The 15,312-nt window shown below is 37.4% G+C and overlaps 1 protein-coding gene across 5 annotated transcripts in view; it reads right to left on the bottom strand.

Moving 5' to 3' along the window:
• The window catches only part of HIVEP2 (HIVEP zinc finger 2), a 282,443-nt gene that overhangs the window by 119,485 nt on the left and 147,646 nt on the right, over positions 1-15,312 (bottom strand). The window lies entirely within an intron of this gene.

Here is a 15,312-nt window from a genome sequence, read left to right as displayed (position 1 = left end):
GCATTTAGCAAGACTGGTTCTCAGATAACACACATAGAATCCATCAGCAACCTTTCCAGGTGGGTCTGATAGCCTTGGAGAACACAGGGTCATCTTCAGGCCACCATGAAGCAAAGTAAGACTTCACTGCAAGGTAGATAGGTAGATAATAGGTAGATAACTTTAAACCTCATGTCAATATTCATACCAGCTTACATGTATGTATACTTTGGGTAACAAGCATTTTATATATATATTATCTCATTTAAACTCATAACAACCCTATAAAATAAGTGTTACAAATATCACAATCCACATTTCTCAAATGAGCAAACAGATTTAGAGAGGTTAAATGATTTGCCCAGGGTCACACAGCTAGCCAGGGTTTGGGACAGGATTTTGAACTCAGGTCTTCCTAACTCTAAACCTACCATTCTATCCACTGCACCAATGAAGGTTTTCTAATGCAAAGTCCTGTGTCCTCTGTTCCGGTACACTCTTCATAAAATAAAAATACCTTCCATTTGACTAGCACTAGAAATACCAGAACTTAAGAATACCTGGATGAATTAAGCAGCATCAGCTGACAAAGAGCAATTTTTTTATCCAAAAGAGAATGAGAATTTTTTTCAAAGTTAAATTATAAAAAATGTTTGTGTCAATTGACATACCTAGTTCTTCCGGTGCTAGAACTTCATAGTTTACAAAGAGCTTTCATGTATGCTATATCATCGTTCCTCACCACCACCCCCAAAAAAAATAAACCTATGAGGTAGGCAGGACGAGACTTATTGCCCTCCATTTTACAAATGAAGAAACTGAGTTTCAGAGAGATTAAGTTGCTGGTCAGTATGATCTAGCTGAAAATATTTCTCAGTGGTGGAACTGGGATTAGAATCCAAATTTTCTAACTTCAAATCCATTTCTTTCTCCCATTAATCCACTCTTCCTCTCTATAGCAAAGTATATTTAAGACTATTGTCATAAACTTCTTAATTAGTCTAACCATATTAGACCTAGACTCTTACTGTATGCACTAACTCAACTCAGAAACTTAGCATTAAACAGCACCAAAGCTCTTTAGTTATACTTTCACTGACATTCCAACTTCCTTTATTTACTTTGTCTGCAAGGAAGTTCTTTGAAAACCAAACATTTAACTATCTTCCTTGCTCCAAGGTATATTTGAGAGAAAATAGGCTTTATGTCAATCTAAGGTAGATGATTCCCAGCATAAACTTAGATATGTAAAAAAAAAAAAAGGGGCGTGATGGAAAAACTGGGCAGTCCCTCTAGCACCTTATAGTGTAGAGTTATATTCAGTCCAATGACCCTGTACTTCCAAACACATTCACATCTAAATTAAAGTACAAAATCACATTTTAAAGCAAAACAGAATTCTTTTTTTTTGCACTCTCCAATGTTTGGGGTTAGCTATACTTATTGCTCTTCTCTCATGAGAATAACTGAAAGTTAACTGAATCGTCAAAATTTGAAGGTTGAAATCAATTGATAACATGATTTTAAAATGTTTGCTATTCAACAGTGAAAGAAATAAGTGATAATGATATATAGCTAAGCAGAAATGTTGATAGTGGTCTAATTGGTCTTCCTGCTTTAAGTCTCTCAATACTTTGGTCTATCCTATATACACAGTTACCAAAGGAATTTTCCTTAAGTTCAGATCTTACCACATGACTCCAATAATTTAATCAACTTCAGTGGCTTCTTATTGTCTCCAGGATAAAATATAAACTTTTCTTTTTGCCTTTTAAAGCCCTTGCACAACCTGGCCCCAATCTATCTTTCCTGTTCCACTGGACATTACTTCTCATTCTGATCCAGCCAAAATGGTCTTCTTTCATGGTCTTTCTCTCTCTCTCTCTTAAACAAACCACAATGTTCCAACTCCCTGATCCTTCTGACTTTTAATTCCTTACATCAAATGGCCTTGTATTTAACTGCTTTGTATATATTTGCATTTATTCACTTCATATTTATGTTATACATATTTATATATATGCATGCTCTCCTCCCCATTAGAATATAGGAAAGGGAAGAGGAGAGAAACAAGCATCTATTAGGCATTTGCTATGTGTCAGGTAAGGCAGCTCTATGGCTCAGTGGACAGAGTGCTGCGCATGGAGTTCACGAAGACCTCAGTTCAAATCCAGCCCGAACACTTACTAGCTATATGACCTTGGGCAAGTCACTTAACTTCTATTTGCCTTACTCCATTGGAGAAGAAAATGGCAAACCACTCTAGTATCTTTGCCAAGAAAACCCCATGGACAACATTGGCATGCTGTGCTCCATGGGGTCACAAAGAGTCAGACATGATTGAACTAGTAAACAGCAACATGTGCCAAACAATGTGCTAAAGTGCCTCACAAATATCTCATTTGTCCTCATAGTAACCCTGGAAGGTAGGTGCTGTTATGATTCCATTTTACAGAGAGGAAAATGAGGTTGACAGAAGTTAAGTTACTTGCCCAGGGTCACACATCTAGGCTCTGAGGCCAGATTTGAATTCAGGTCTTGCTGACTCGAGACCACGTACTCTATCCGTCACACTACCTGTTAACTTTAAGCTCCTTGCAAAGTTTAAAGTACAATATGAATGTCATTATTATTGTCATCATTGTTGTATTGAGTGAGGATTGATTAATTTCATATATCTACCCCCCTAGTTTAACTACATTTCCCCTTAGTGATGCCTTTTAAATATGCTGACAATAAAATAATCATTTTCCCAATATTTAAGGGTAAGGTGTCTGTAATATGAATGGATTGGATTCCAGCTATGACACTCTATGATTCTTAACTGGCCTTTCATTGTATATTATAGATAGACTGATAGATCGATAGATCAATAGATAGATGATAGGTTGATTGATATGCATCATAGATAATAGACAGATAAACACTCAGCATTCACCCTATCTTTGCTGCATATTATGACATTTTATGAAATTACAGTATCCCAAACTCTCTTATTAAAGTGTGTTTCCTTAAAATGGCCCGCTACAAATGTCTCATGCCTGTGTGCCACGGATATTTTCTTCAAGAAAGGTGCCGGACATTGGTATCAACAAATAACATCACAAAAATAAAACTGACTATCTTGACATGCTACAATTGGTAACCAATATGGGATTAATTTCCAAATGACTGGCAGTATTTAGTCAGGGCATCAACTTACTAAAGAAGAACCAAAACCAACATGAAACTAGAAGAATTAAAAAGAAGACATGGCTTACAATTAAAACCACCCCAACCAGAGCAATTTAAATAAGATACTGATGCTGAAAAATATGAAACAGAACAGACATTTAAACATACTGATAACATTTCCTACAGAGGTTTCTAACCAGCTTAAAGCAATAACTTACAAATAAGAGACCATAAGAGTTCAGAAACCTTAGCCAGCAAACATTTGATTTCCTTGCCAACCACAGATATATGGTAGCCTAGGCCAAACCTAAAAAAGCCTAGAATATAAATTTATTTGCAAATCTCACGGAGAAGGATTATGGAAAATTATGAGTAGTATTGACTTTTAAAACATTGAGAAGTAGTAGAATTTGCTGAAAGCTTGGCATGAAACCCAATTAAACCAGTCCCTCCCAAGAACATTTAAATATAAAATTGAATAGAGAAAACAAATGTACAAAAATGGAAAAGATCTGTCAAAATTACTGTGATAACTTATCACTTTCCACTAATGATAGTAGAACTGCAACATTTATCAGAAGGTATGCAACTGGCTGGACAGCCCATAATATTATGGTTCAATCTATACATATATGTTAGAAAGACACTGCAGATGGACAATGAGCCAAGCCCAGAATTAAAGAGGAGGAAGAGAGTAAGGTTATATTTAGAGAATTTCAGCACTTTCAATCTTTCCAAGCTTTTCCCTTGCACCATAATCAATCTTTTCAACACCATTGGTCAAAGGAGACAAAAATTTGCAAAGTGCCTAGCACAGTGCCTGGAACATAGTTGGTGCCTAATAAATGCTTGTTTTCTTCCTTCTTGCTTCCTTCCTTTTTTCTTTCTTTCCTTCCTTCCCTCCATTATTATTCTGGTAAAGCTATATGGCTATAAATCACAAATTATGACATCTTCAAATAATCAAAATTGTAGATCATGCAAAGGAGAATGGAGAGATGTAGGGGGGGGCATAAATAGACTACAGCATATTATCAACAATCAACTGAATACAAAAGTGAAGTAAAAGGTATCAGAGAGATGTGACTTCAAAAGAAGGTGAGCCAGGCATGTAGGGAGACTTCTGTGTTATACTGGTACCCACATATTGTTAAAAGACCTAAATAAAGAACTCCAGAATGTTGGGTGGGTTCCCTGTAGGATTTGTGGGTAGAACTGGACAAAAGTCAGGAAGGGTGACTACCTTTATCAATGAGAATACAGATTCATTCTCACATCAAAGGCTACCTGCTTCTACAAAAAGTATTGCTTCCCTGAATATTCTAAGATTTGAGCTTTTTGTTTTTTCTCTTTAGGTATTTATATTGTGTCCAGCATAAGGGACTATCATGGGTACCTAGCATTCAACTTCAAAAAGAATAAGTCCAGAAGCGATTAATCATACACATGGATGACTCAGTTAAGTTATCCCTGGCCCTTGATTAGTACAACAGGTCTTGGTCTTGCTGGTATGAATTCTCATAAAATAGGCTTGCTACAATGTATTATATAGTACAATGTAAAATTTCCTTAGAATTCATTTTAGAATAACACAGAGATTTAATAATAGTACATGCACTGAGATTGTAGCGGCACTGTAATTGTCTTAAAATACCAACAGAACATTACTTAAGAGAATTTTATGGCCTGATTAAGGTTCCTGCCACCCAGCCTAAAATACCTTTCTCTTCCTTTTTCTTTACCTGCCACTACAAAAGAATTAAAAAATAGTAAATCCACCTCCATTACTAACAAGACTGAATATATCTGATCTTTAAGTGGTTGTCATGTCCATGGAGTCAACAATATCAAACTATATGATTTGCTCATATTTGAACATGAATCTTCGAAAACTAGATCATTATTACGCTAGTCAATCTCAACTGGCCCTCCCTGCTGCAAGGCAATCCTACTAATCCTCCCTAACTGATTCCCTATCCCACTCACTATAGAACCTGCTCAGGATCTTTTTTTTTATCTTTTCTCAAGCCTTCCATGACATTACATCCCTCCCCCCACAAAAGCTGAGAACTTCACCTTATACTTCACAAAAGTATTGAACTATTCCCCAAGACTTCCCACTTCTCCCCTCTGCCTTATCTCACATCATTCTGACACCCTCCACAACAGCCGTCTTTACTGCAATCTCTAATGATGAGGAGGCACTTCTCCTTGCCCAGGTCAAACCCTCTATGTGCACCCTTCCCATCCCACCCCTTCCCATCTTCTCCAATGGATTTTTCTTATGATCATCCCTAAATATCTCTCTGATATTAATTCTATCCCTACTGGCACCTTCCCAAAAGCCTACAAACATGGTCAAGTCTTCTTCATCCTTAAAAACTCTCAGGAATCCTACCACGCAAACCAGTGATTTTCTTCTATCTTTTCATTAAAAAAAAAAAAAACAAGAGATCCCTCTATCACTTTCTTTTAAACCAGGAGTTCTTAATCTGGGGTCCATGAACTTGTTTTTTAAAAATAGTTCCATAACTGTATGTCAATATAATTGGTTTTCCCCAAGGCTATATCCTGGACCTTCTTTTCTAACACCATTTTCTCTCACTTGGTCTTATTAACGCAGATGATTCCCAGATCTATATTTCCAATCCTAGTCTCTTTCCTGAGTTAAACTCCTATATGACTAACTGCCCATTTGTGCAACATTTGTACGATTAAAACTCAACATACTCAAAAACAAATTCATTCTCTTTGCCCCAAAGTCTAGGACTTTTGCCATTTCTTTCTCCACAACGTCTCTCACATGCATCCCCTTCTCTCTACTCATACAGCCATTACCCTAATTCAGGCCCTCCTCACCTCTTCCCTGGACTATCATAACAACAGTCTAGTTTGCCTCTAGGCCTCAAGCTTCTCCCCACTCTAATCCATTCTTTACCATTGTTGCCAAAGTGATTTTCCTAAATGCATGTCTGACCATGTCACCCTACTCACCCACCCAAAAAACCCCAAGGGCTCTCTATTACCTCTAGGATCAAATATAAATTCAGTTTGGAGATGTTATATGTTATATAATATTACAATATTGCTATATTATATTATATATTATGTATTATATATTAGTATATTATATATAATGTTCTATATTGTTATATATTATATGGAATATATTATATATACACATACTCATACATGTGTATACACATGTATGTATGTATGTGTTACATATGTATATATTTGTCATCCACATTGGAAATTAAGCCCTTCACAAGTAAGGACTATTTTACTCTTTGAATACCCAGTACCTAGCTCAGAGCCTGGCACATAGTAAGAATTTACTACATGCTTATTGCATGAGGCACATCCTGTCTCTTCCCTTTGTTTCTAGTCTTTTAACACATTATTCTCCTCCATAAATTCCACAGTCCAGCCATAAGAGCCTACTTGCTGCTCCTCACACATTATGCTCAATCTCCGATCTCTAGGCCTTTGCACTAACTGTCCCCCAGGCCTAGAATGTTTTCTCTCCTCCCCTACATCTCTTAACATCCCTGGTTTTCTTTAAGCCTTGGCTCAAATATCACCTCCTCCAAAAGGCCTTTCTCGGTCCTTACAAATTTTAATGCTTTCCTCTCTAAGTTTAGCTTCCATCTTCTCTATGTTTATTCTGTATGTATCAATTTAAGAATGTGTTTTCCCTACGTCCATTAGAAAGTAAGTTCTTTGAGTTCAGGAACTGGTTTATGCTTTTCCTCTATATGTTCAGAATTTAATACTTTTGGCATACAAATAAGGGTTGAATAAATGCTTCTTGATTGATTATATATTTGATTATAGAAGTAATTTAGCAGTATGAATATAGTGGAAGTAGGGCTGGGCTCAGGGTTAGGAAGCTCTGGATTCAAATCCCACACTGGATACTAGCAGAATGATCCTGAGTAAGTGACTTAATTTCTATGTACCTTGGGTACTTCTCTTGGATTTATCTTCTCTAGCGACACTGTTTGGGAAGGTCCTTATGTTTACAATCATTTCTGTAATATTGAATTCTGTCATACACCAACTGTTATATTTTCATCAACTATAGATCCTATAAAGTCATACAGAGGGAGATACACTAGAGAGATAAAATGACCACATTTAATGACTTCTTGAAGTGGCAATTTGATAATCTGGGTTCAAATCCCAGCTTTACCACTTACCTGTAGTACTCTGTCTTTGGAAAATTTACCTAACTACTATGAGATCATTTCCTCATCTGTAAAATGGGAGTGATAATAATCTTACAACATATCTCACACAGTTAATATGAGCAAAGGCAGCTAGGTGGTTCAATGAATAGAGAGCACTGGACCAGGAGTCAGGAAGATGTGAGTTTAAATCCAGCCTCAGACACTTCCTAGTTGTATGATCTTGGACAAGTCACTTAATTTCTGTTTATGAGGATAAAAATTGACTTACCTCTCAGGGTGAAGATAAAATAAAATAATATTTGTACAGCATTTTGTAAACTTTAAATGACTATGTAAATACTAGCTACTATTACTAACCATTAGAGAAGTATAATAATGTAAGTTATTACTGTTAACTCATGTAAACTTTAAAGAACATCAGAAATATGAATTGCTTTTATTATCCTACATATTCCCAGGATGCTACATTTTTCAGAGTTCTAATCTAGTAGATCCCTGAAACATTCTAGGAGGGGAGTAGAAAGCTAAGGTAAATCTTTCATTTTTTTTAGAAATATCATCTACACAATAATTGACATCTATGTTGAAATATAAAAGTTTATATCTATCAGCTAATTTGAGTCTCACAACATCGTTGTGAGACAAGTATTTGAAGCTGTTATTATTCACATTTTAGCAAAGAAAAAATTGAGGCTAACAAGTTACTCAAGGTTGCTCAAGGTTAATCAATTGAAGCTGAAAGGTTGCCTATAGTTACACAGCTAATAGATATCATAGGCAGGATTTCAATCATGTCTTCCTGACTCTAAAAGTTGAAATTGTTCCAGGATACCTCACTGCCTTTCACCATTCTGATTTATACGATTTTGCATTACTACATACTTCTATCACTATGTCTGAATATATATCCCTCATAGTTTCCACAGTAAAAAAAGTTGGCAAAATTTTTGTTAATATTTCAGCAATGAAATATTTCAAAGATGTGCTTAACATCACCTTAGTGATTTATATACCTTTGAATGTAAGAAGTGATATTCTTGCTCGTCTTACTGAGTGCTATTGTCAGATGTTACAGGAAATACTTTAAAATGTCAAAAAGTGCCCTTATGTGTGTTTCCCAACTTTTCCCCCTAGAATGTGAGGGCTAAATGAGAACTTAGTATCAATCCCATACTCTTTGGACACATACATGAGGAAATGGAGCCTAGAGAGCAGAGAAAACTTACCTAAGGTCACCCAGCTACTTATTGGTAGAACTAGAACCTAGGACTTCTGATTTCCAGCCTTGGGCTCCTTATATTGCTCTAGAATAGACCAATGAATTTTCCTGAACACAATAATCCAATTCAATTCAATGAGTTTTTATTAAGTATCTATGATGTGTGCAAAGATAAAAAATTACATAGTCCTTCCCCACAAGGAGCCTACAAGACAATACAGGAGATCTGATATACACAAATAAATACTGGTCAAATTAGCACAAGATAGGGCCAAAGGAGGTGTCAGAATTATTAAATTTGAGGCAAGAAAATTATTTGGGTGATCAAGGATGTTATACAGAAAGGTAAAAGAACTTAAGAACTGAGAAATGTAACAGAATCTTGCAATTCAGTGGTCTGGTGACCTTGGAGGAGAAAGAAAGAAGGGAGAGAAATAAGCATTTATACAGTACCTATTCTATGCCAGATACTATGCTAAGTAATTTACAAATATTATCTCATTTTATCCTCACAATAACCCTGCAAGAGAAAAGATGTTATTGTCCCCATTTTACAGTTGGGGAAACTGAGGCAACAAAGGTTAAGTGACTTTCCCAAGGTCATACAGCTACTAAAAGACTGAGGCTGGATGTAAACTCAAGTCTTCTTGACTCCAGGCCCAGTGCTCTATCTACTGCACCACCTATCTATCCACTGCCTATTGGAAAAAGCAGTTTCAATAGAATGATGGGAGTGGAAGTCAGAATGAAGTCAGCTGAACAATGAGTGGATGTTGAGAAAGTAGAGGCAGTGAATATAGATGACCTTTCCTAAAAGTTTAGCAGTGTAGGATAAGAAAGATATGAGATGAAAGCTTGAGTGGAGGGTTGAGTTCAAGGGAAAGTCTTCCAGGACAGGAGAGATTGGAAAACAAGGAAAGATTCATTAAGGAGGAAGATATTGAAGATGAGAAAAGGAAAACAGAAAATGAGAAATGATTGAAGAAAAGAGACTGAAAATGAGAGGAGGGTTCTAACAACCCTCTATCCATTTTCAGCTGGTCACCAAGCAGGTCAGTAATATGTTCATCTATACCTCACACATCAACCACATTTTAAACACATATGAAACCTTTTCCCTTTCTCAGCATCCAATGGATCTCATGAGAAAAGATTTGAACTTGAAGGCTACATACGCATACCTTCACACACACACCACACACACACACCCCCACACATACCCTAATATGTATATATGTATATGTATGTACACATACACATGCACATACATACATACACAAGCATATGTATGTATAGGTATGTTATGTAGGTATATGTGTATCTGTATGTGCTTTCTCCATTTCCTAATTTTTAGAGAGACTATGTGGAGTCCTCTGTCATCCTAATTCCTTTTTTATCCAATATGGTTATCACTATATCTACGCTAATACCTCCCAGATAAAAAACTAATAAAGGGAAGTCAGGAGGCTTGGAATGTCTTAACACATCAAAGGTATCTTGATCATATACAACAGAATCACAATATATTGTTATGATTTGAATGATTTGAAATAGTTATTAAGTATACTCTTTATAAATATATCACCGAATGGGAGAAATAAAGTCTATTTTATTCTGTTTAGTTTTTTAAATACATAAAATCAGTTAACATCTGATCTATAATCTGTAATCTGGGTTCCATTTATCTATTTCTCAATATCACTATATATCATTATAAATATATGCACACACAACATACATGTAATATACACATATGTAACATACAGTACACATACACACCGTGTACATGTATACATGTGCATATGCATGTGTATGTGCATGTGTACGTATATGTGTATGCTTGTATGTGTGTATGTATATACACATATGTGTACATACATATGAATATGTATATATAGTTGCCCTTTCCATTTCCTATGTTTGAAATGGCCTCTTTCCCTTAAACCTGTAAATCAACTTGGTAGTTCTTCTGTTTCCTTGAATACCCACCTGCATTAAGCAGATTTAGAGGCAGAATAATGTAGCTCAAATAAGTCACTTAAAGTGTCAAGAATTGTAGGCTGGAAATGAGAGCTAAAGACAACAAAAAGGCCTTTAAAGCTAAGTTAGAGGTAAGAAGAAGGTCAAAGAATCAATCAATCAATTAGCATTTAGTAAGGTTCTACTATATGTGAGGCACTGTCCTAGGCACTGGGGACACAAATACCAAGAATAAATCCCTACTCTCAAGGAGCTTATGAGGGAGAAAAGAAAGTATATACAGAATATAAGTATAAAGAAAACAAATGCAAAATAAATACAATGTAGTTTGGGAAGAAGGGCACTAGCAGTTGGGGGAGATCAAGAAAGCCTTCATGCGGTACTTGATTTATGTCTTAAGGTAGACAAGGATTCTATGAAGTGGAGGTGAGGAGAGAGTGCATTTCAGGAATGGGGAACAGCCAATGAAAGGGCATGGAGATGACAGATGGAGCATTGTATAGGAAACAGAAAGCCTGTATTGCACGGTCTGGGAGTGGGAGTAATGTACAATGACATTGGAAAGACAGCAAGATTGAGCAAGATTGTGAAGAGCTTTAAAATCCTAGACTGTGAACTTGGAACACTAGAAGAATTCTGGTGCCTTTGACAGAAATAGGACAGTTCGGAAGAGGGAAAAGTGTCAGGGGGAGTGGGGAGAGTGGGATGTTGAAGGGAAGATGAGTTCTATTTTGGACATAGTGTCCCGGATACATCTTACACTCAACATTTCCACAATAAAATATTTCCAGAACTGCTCTCGCTACCTTTCTCCCTAAGCCCTTCCGTTTACCCAATTTCCCTATTACTGTTAAGGATATTACCATCCTCCCAGTCACTCAGGTTCACAACCTAGGTCATCCTCAACTCTTCAGTGCCTTTACCCCACATATCCAATCAGTTGATTCTTCCTCCACAACATCTCTCATCTATTCAACCTTTCTTCTTTGAAAAAGTAATCATGTGAAGCAAGCCCTCATCCCTTCATGACTGGACTATTGCAATAGCCTACTCATTGGTCTCTTCTAGATTCATTTCATACTCTACTCAGTTCCCAACATGATCTTTCCAGAGGACAGATCTGATTTCTATTCAATAAACTCCAGTTACTCCCTATTATCTCCAGGATCAATTATAAAATTCCATTTGGCTTTTAAAATTCTTCACAACCTAACCTTTTCTTATCTTTCTAGTCTTCTTACATTTTAATTTCCTGCATATATTCTATAGTCCAGCTACATTTGGTCTTTTGCTGTTCCTGGCACAAGATACTCCATCTCCCTGACTTTCCTGGCCCTCTTCAATGCTAGTGTCTTCCCTCTGAGATTACTTCCAAATTAACTTTTATATATTTTGCATGTATGTAGTTTACATCTCGTTGGCTCCCCCATTAGAATGTCCTGGAGGGTAGGGACAGTTTTTGCTTTTCTTTGCATTCTCAGTTCTTAGTATAATGTCTGGCAGTTAGTAAGCACTTAATAAATGGTTGTTCCACTTGACTTGTTTATTAACTTTGCATATGACACAAAGTTGAACAGGATAGCTAGAGTACTGGACTGCAGAATCAGGATCCCAAAAGACACTGATGATGAAACGGCTATTTGTCATTTCTCACACACAATACTCCATCTATTGACTGTATGCCTTTTCACTTGCCATCTTCTATGTCTGGAATACTTCTGCATGAGTCCTTTTCCAGTCCCATCCCCAACCCCAATTCTAGGGCCCTCTGAGATTACCTTCCCTTTATACTGTATATCTCTTATATTACATAGTTACATGCATATTGTCCCTCCCATTAAAATGTGAGCTCCTTGATGTCAGGTACCATGTTTTTGCCTTGATTTTTATCCCTAGTGCTTAACAGATTGTATGGTGGGGGAGATGGGGAGGGAAGGGTGAGGCTTGTTGACTGACTGCCTAATTATATTAAATTTAGTTGAGATACATGTAAAAGAATGAGGCACAAGTAGATCACTTTTTTGAGAAAAGATCGTTGATTTTAGAGAACTATAAGCTGAATGAGTTAATAAAATGATGTGCGAGGCAAAAAAAAGATGATATGAACTTATGCCTCATTGGGAAAGGTAGGCTGTTGTTTGTCCTTCATTTTTGAAGACCAATGACAGCGTGATGAGTAAGGTCTTGACTTGCACATGAGTTGGATTTAAGTGAGGGAGAGTTGCACAAAATCAGCCTCTCTCTCTCTCTTCTAGAGTCATCAAAGTCCAGTGGTAAGACCTAAATCAGGACAACTGGGTGATGGCCCAGAATGCAGTGGATGACCTTGGTGTCTTCCATGTGTTACCAAGCTCTAAGCACTCCACAGCACTTGTTTTAGCCACCTTTGTAGCCATTAGAACAAACTGTTCTCATCCACCCACTCAGCCAGGAGAAGTCTTCACATGCTTAGATAGGAATGTCCTAACTCATCCATAGGTTTAAGGTCTGTCTGCTATCCTCAATCTGGTCTAGACCATCTGCTAAGACAGTTGCACTGGAATGTGACTGTTGCACATGCTACAGCTACTTGGAGCCACAGGTGAGAGTTGTGTGATAGCAATGGTGATAGCAAAATATAGCAGCCCTAAGAAGGCCAAGGCAAGTCCACTCACCACAGGTGCTAACGCTAACGGAACACCCCATCACATCTAGAAGAAAGGAGTGTGTCATCCTGTTGTGCTCTGCCCTATGCAGGTCACATCTAGAGCACTGCACTTAGTTCTGGACACCACACCTTCTGAAGGGTAATGGTATACTAGAGCCCATCATGTGAAGGATGTTCAAGTTGTTGATAGAACTAAAGACCACACTATAAGAGGATTAATTGCAGACACTAGAGATGTGAAGCCTTGAAAATATTAGACTTGATTCAGGAACATAATTAAGTACTGGAAGAGAGATCAAACTTGACCTACTCAACCACTGGACAGCAAAGCTAGACACAATGAGTGAAAACTACTATAGAAAGGAAGCTTTAGGTTTGATATAAAGAAAAACCTCCCAACATTTAAGATTATCCAAAGTGAATTTCACAGCCTGAATGGACTAAGTAGAGGTTTTCTAGTGGAGCTTAGATGACCACTTGGCAATATTACAGAAAGGATTTCTGTTCAGAAACACATTGTACTAGATGGTGTCTTCAGTTGCTCCCATCTCTGGGATTCTGAGATGCTGCTGCTGCTGCTGCTGCTGATGATGATGATGATGACGATATAATGATGACAACAATGTCCTCTCTTAGGTACATGCAAATAAGCACTCAGGACTTGACTTCTTCAGCAGCAGTCAAACTGTGTCAACTTGAGTGAAAGTGTGAGTGAGGTATTTGCTCACTCTCTTGGAGAATGAAGCATGTAGAAAATGTGGCAAATATTTTAAAATCAGAGCCCTGTTTCCTGAAAGAACGAAAGATGCTGACAAATTTTCTGCCAGTTATTACCTCCAGAGTTCAAAATAGCAGGCTGAGTGGGTGTAAGCACTTCAAGTGCAAAAGAAAGAATAAGCAGGGTAGGTATGAAGGGAGAGGAAATCGTACTTTCTCCCCCTCCTCTGTGTGAGGAGAGGAGGGAGAATTTGAAGGGATATTAACAAGTAGTCTCCAAAAAAACCCTAATGGACTTGAATCAAAACTCAGGCTTGATCTAATGTTACTTCCAGGGTGAAAGCTGTCAAACTGATGCTAAAGAGTAACTAAGGACTAAAAGTTACTATTTCCTGTCACTTGTTTCTTTGCTTGGGCAACTAGGTGGTACAGTGGACAGAGAACTGGGCTTGACGTCAGGAAGACTCATCTTCATGAGTTCAAATCAGGCCTCAGACACTCACTAGCTGTGTGATCCTGGGCCAGTCACTTAACCCTGTTTGCCTTGGTTTCCTCATCTGTAAAATGAGCTAGAGAAGGAAATGGCAAACCACTCCAGTTATCTTTTGCCAAAAAAATTGGAGTCACAAAGAGTTAGACACAACTGAAATGACTGAACAACAAACTGTGAGGTGTAGTGGTTAGAGGGTCAGGAAGACAAGGGTCAAGTCTTGCCATTGATTCAGAGGAGCTACGCGATCCTTGCAAGTAAGCCACTTAACCTCTCAATGCTTCAGGCAGCTCTCTAAGGTTTGGAATCACAGACCAGGACCAAATATAAACAAACAAACAAAAAACCCCCTGCATAGTACTGATTTTATGTGCAATCAGAGTTTAAAGAAAGTAAAGGCCACTATACCCATGCATAGTTTGAAGAGGCTTCCTGAAGGAGGTAAAACTTTAACATGAGTACAATTTGTGTAAGGAAAGAGAAAGAGAGAGAGAGAGAGAGAGAGAGAGAGAGAGAGAGAGAGAGAGAGAGAGAGAGAGAGAGAGAGGAGGAAGGAAGGAAGGAAGGAAGGAAGGAAGGAAGGAAGGAAGGAAGGAAGGAAGGAAGGAAGGAAGGAAGGAAGGAAGGAAGGAAAGAAGGAAGGAAGGAAAGAAGGAAGAACTTGCCTTCCATTCCAGTATGAGAAAATGTGAAGCAATGACGACTCTGTGGTTGAATTGAACATTTCTGAAAACTTCAGATTTTGGATATGACTGTTGAATGCTTTTAATCTGAATTCAATCTTTGGGCAGAAAAAAAAACTTGCATCCTTTAAAAAATGTTAGCTTTAAAAAAAAATTATGTATTACTATACCATGTCAGTAAATGAACAGGCAAAGACTTACTTTGAAAATATATAAACCAATTGCTGTAG

The sequence above is a fragment of the Phascolarctos cinereus genome, unplaced genomic scaffold, assembly GCF_003287225.1.
Source record: "Phascolarctos cinereus isolate Bilbo 61053 unplaced genomic scaffold, phaCin_HiC Scaffold_5;HRSCAF=322, whole genome shotgun sequence".
Classification (NCBI taxonomy): domain Eukaryota; kingdom Metazoa; phylum Chordata; class Mammalia; order Diprotodontia; family Phascolarctidae; genus Phascolarctos; species Phascolarctos cinereus.
The sequence above is the reverse complement of the archived record's forward strand: the minus strand, read 5'-3'. Positions and strand labels throughout refer to the sequence as shown.